A 4,845-nucleotide genomic window follows, 5' to 3' on the forward strand; every position below is an offset into this window, starting at 1 on the left:
GGTGGGTTGGGATGTGGGGGTGGGATGGGTTGGGGGGCGTGTGTGTCTGTGTGTGTGTGTGTGTGTTACGTTCAACTTTCAAGATACAAGGTGGTAGACTCTGCTGGTGTAATCATTTAGTCCCCGAGTTTTCATGTAGCCTTGATGGCCACAGTTATCTCTTTTGTGTAGTGACACGGTTCATAATATACACATTTTACAGGTTAATAATTTGATATCAGCCAGTTCTTCTTTAAAGTTTTATTTAAAAAAATAAGGGTTTATGTTAGATGTGCTGTTATGAGGTAAAATGAAACTTCCTTAACATTCGAAGCATGAACCCGTCGCCATCTTTAATGTACTCACCAAATGGTACAATTGGTTGTCATTCGTTCGTATCAAAACAAATTCGTATTTTAAATAATTTCTTGAATAAGTTTTTCTTTTAACCAAGCAATGTTTTATTTTATCGGTGTATTCGTTACAACTTTACGCTTGAAATGTTGTATGTTATAAATTCGCCTTGTTACGTTGTTACGGAAGGCGAAGAAGTCGAAAGTTAAATAGTGACCAAGTATATCTGGTAAAAAATACATTCAGATTTTATTTTGAATAGAAGATTTGTACAAAAACAAATCATTGGATAAAAAGAGTTGTCGTGATTTGTAATTTGTTGATATTTTATTGATTGAAAACGGATTGTAAATATTGATTGGTCGAGAAATATGTATTGCGTTTGTTTTGCACTACGTTCAGTTATAACTGGAAAAAGAACATAAAGCATTTGTCTATGTTGAGTATTATTTCCAATTTACTTTAATACTATTGTCAAACATTATTTGTTAATGGTTTTGATGAGATTGTTTTTGAATTTTCATTATCTGGATTGTTTTTTTAAAATTTTAACAATCTCCATTATTTGTGATATATAACGTCTGTAGATTTGCAGGTCCATGATATATGTCCGGGGTTGAAGTTCACGTCATCTTTGTATTATCCCACGTTTCATGGTTACGAGATAATGCATTGTTGTTTGTCCAGCGCACTGTTGTACTCTATTAGTTTGACATCGTTAAGCCCAAACACAGCCCATAGAACATCATCCCTGTCTATACAAACAGCAACCGCTCTGAAATTGTCAATGTGTATGATTCTGATGAACTCACCACGCCCACTGATGAGAAGGATACATTTCCCTATGACACTATCATACACCACACCCCGGGGGTTAAATGGTGCACATCCTGACTGTGATGTTGGGTGACGTGTATGTGGGACTCCACCATCATATACAAACAGTTTCTTGAAATATGTGTCCATGACAACAACATATGGTTTCCCTTCACCACCACTATGTATACTATCCTGGTAAGTCACTGCGACATTGTGAGTGAGAGGACACTCTGAGATACTGTGTGGTGTACACACTAATGGCATTCCAGCCCCATACAGCTAATGAATTATTTACCAATGCACCTTTTGTGGAGAATTTTGAGATGTGTTTGGCCATACCCACAATTACATGGTTACTGGCTGTAATACAGATACACTGTGGTGACTCCATGGTACTGAATCTGTTTACTGGTCGACCTAACACGAGCTCCGTGATGTTGTTTTTCCAGTCACAGATCCACAGTGTGTTGGTTGTTGGTGACAGACTTATGTCTCTGATCAAAGCATTGGGATAAACCTCCTGTATTTCGCCCCTCCTGTTCAGTTGAGTTAGGGTGTTACCATCACTAGTCCACACCTGCCCGTCAGTTGTTGGACATACAGAAGATGTAAAACAATACCGTCTCTTTTTATTTTATTAATTTTAACAATTCCAAAATGTTTGGCAAGAGTTTTGAATACACTTTATTTGGATTTGGAAATGAGGAGAAAACGTTACCAGTCTGCAGTCAGTATCAAAATTAATGGTCTCAGCTCCCTAGGGTCTGACTTGGCCTAATTGTAGCTTCCTGAAGTACTCCTGTCCAGGACATGAAATTATAATTACTCAAGAGCATGAAAAAATCACCATTTGTTTCTAAAGCTGATTTTCCCGTTATAATGCTGCTTGACCATCACCTACCTTCGTACATTTTTCCTCCTGAATTTTATAATAATCGACCTCGGCCTATCGAATGCCTTTTAGGAATTCTGTGACCAGCTATAATGTCTAGTTGACTGATGTTGACGTCCTCCTTTTATAGATAATAGCACAGAGTGATCACATCCGGGGTCAGGTCTCTCTCTTTTCTTTCTCTCTCCCTCCTCCCCCATTTCCGTCGGGCCAAATACCTTAATTTTGTTTTGTCGACTATATTGTTCATTGTAATTTGCCATTCGTAGTCCCTCCATGCACAGATCTGTTTTATATCCGACATCCCTCTGTATGTCTACCATTACATTCTTCATCTCTCTTTACCCCATTACAGATCTGTTTTATATCCGACATCCCTCTGTATGTCTACCATTACATTCTTCATCTCTTTCTTCCCCTTTTCCAGTTCTGTTTATATGCCTTTCTTTACCTTGAACTGACTCTTTAAGTCTATGATTATGTAAGTTCATAGAGTTACGTATGTAGTTATTTCCTGTTGACATTTTGTAAGTAAAATGTGTCCTCCAGTTTACAGGGTTGTACAAAAAAAGTGACCCAAAGTATGTGAGTACTACTTACACCACCACCATGTTCAAAACATATAAAGATCAAACTCTGTCAAAGCTGATATTTTTCACAATTAATTTTTTTCTGTCAATGTGTAGACAAAATACGTAAACACATATCTGACAAAGGTAAGCACTGTAGTTAATAGATACCTACATACGTCTATCCTTTATTGTGAGAGCATGTGTGTCTTACATGGCAGCCATTTTTAATCTCACAGCCACATACTTAACATACAACCTTTGGGTGGGGTTTGAAAGTTGGAGTCAAGAAATGCAGCCTTTTGTTTAGCTTTCACTTAATTGCTTTTTGAAGCTGCTATTCCTTTTTCCGATATATTCGACCCACTCTGAAAGTTATTCAAATTCAGAATGTTCTGGTTTTGCCCATATTTATTTCATAAACTGGATGAAAAAAATGTTTACTCTATTTTGGCTTTTCATGAAGGAGTGGAAAGTGGACTGATGTATAAGTGTGCGGAAGTGGAATAGGCAGCTGTGCGTTTGCCCCTAAAGATGAGGCATTGCTAAGGATTTGTGGATGGCGTGGTGTATTGTTGATCATGTCTGCCATCACGCTGAACGGGACAGTCTTTGTATCAAATCAATGTTTAGACCATTGGGAAAGCCAAACCTCTGGAAACGCCGAAATTGAGCGTTGTAACGACAGCGACAATACGAAAGTGAGCAGTGACAATTCCACCAACTGCTGTACGCCTGTACGTGATGTTCTGAGAGATCTGTTTGACGTTTCTCTGTAATCGCGACCAGTTCTGGTTGTGTGTGTCATACCGAGTTTCCTTTTCATGTTAGGTAAGATATATCAATCTGGTAATGGTATTATTTCTACGTTTTTGTTTATTGCATATCGAATTGCATCATAAAATAATAAAAAAACAAATCATCAAGAAACCTTAAAAATATCACTTCAAACATACACTATATTTCAGTAATTAATGTAATAATTCCTGCTACTACGCTGCTATTTATACTTAGCTTGATGGCGCATTATAGTGGTTTTGTTATACAAAATGAAAGATTTTTTTTTTAAAACTATGTTAAGATCAAAAATCCCATTTGTCAGTGTAACATGGGGTTCCGCTAAAAATAATCACTAGTGAATGGCAACTGCTTGAAGAATATGGAAACGAAATCTATTCATACGAGATTAAGATTAACATTTTTCGAACCTCAATTAACATAGGTCTATTGTAACAACTGTAGAATGTGTGATATAAAACCATTTACTTAACATGTCCATGTATCTAACGCAGCTTCACTTACCTTTCAATGTAGTTATACACACAGTTCTCTGATAAAACACCACTTAACTCTTCATCCCGTGTGTTCAACTTTTTACTCCCAGCTGAAACCTCTCAGATAGAAAGCTTTGCAGTCTGTTCGTCAAAAGAATAAATCTATCGAGAAATTCCTTAGAACAGTATCTGGAGTTAGGACAACTCTAACATATGAAAACCATTATCAGAAAAGCCTGGTATGTTTATTCCGAGGAATATAAAAATACCAGTCATTGAATTGAAGTTGTCGTTTTTCACATGTAATTGTATCGCACCCATACAAAGTGTAATACATCATTTCATTCGACTGCAGATTTTATTTTAGAAATCAATAATACCGTATAATAGAAGTTGATAAAAATTGAGAACTCGATCAACATACCTGTAATATACACAAGTTATCATGATCGATAAAAATAGATAGCGCAATGAAATAACGCCATTGAAGAACCACTTGATTAAAAAATGTCCAAACATTAAAAAGGTTAATTGAAATCGGTTGAATTGTTATGTCACTCTTTCACAATATAAACAACATTTCATGGTTTTTAATTACCGATATTGCATTCCAACATCACGCTTGATTGTGCAACACCAGACGTATATAAATAATATATTTCAGCGTAATAATACCACAGGATATGAACGCGAAATCTAGAACTATTCTATGCCAATTCCATTGCTTTCGTTTGTCATGTAAATCAAGAGTAGGCATGTGGAACAAGTCTGCCCAATTCAATGACACATTCATTAGAAATATTAATTGGAATCAATACATTTTCATTTAAACAAATATGCACGAGTTGGGATTTGAAAATAGGCACCCTTAAATAATACAACACAAATGCTCATTTACAAATAAATGTACGTAAGATAAAAATACAAAGGTGGGGTCAACATTTGGCCCCCTCTTTGA

At 36.2% G+C, this 4,845-nt stretch overlaps 1 long non-coding RNA gene across 1 annotated transcript in view; it reads right to left on the bottom strand.

The window, feature by feature from the left end:
* Nucleotides 1-4,127, bottom strand: part of LOC110450049 — an 8,187-nt gene extending 4,060 nt beyond the window's left edge. Inside the window, exon 1 of the long non-coding RNA XR_002462928.1 lies at nucleotides 3,916-4,127. This is a non-coding gene — a long non-coding RNA (uncharacterized LOC110450049). The remainder of the gene's footprint in view (nucleotides 1-3,915) is intronic.
* Between the last annotated feature and the right edge of the window lie 718 nt (nucleotides 4,128-4,845).

Source organism: Mizuhopecten yessoensis, unplaced genomic scaffold (assembly GCF_002113885.1).
Source record: "Mizuhopecten yessoensis strain PY_sf001 unplaced genomic scaffold, ASM211388v2 scaffold523, whole genome shotgun sequence".
Taxonomy (NCBI): domain Eukaryota; kingdom Metazoa; phylum Mollusca; class Bivalvia; order Pectinida; family Pectinidae; genus Mizuhopecten; species Mizuhopecten yessoensis.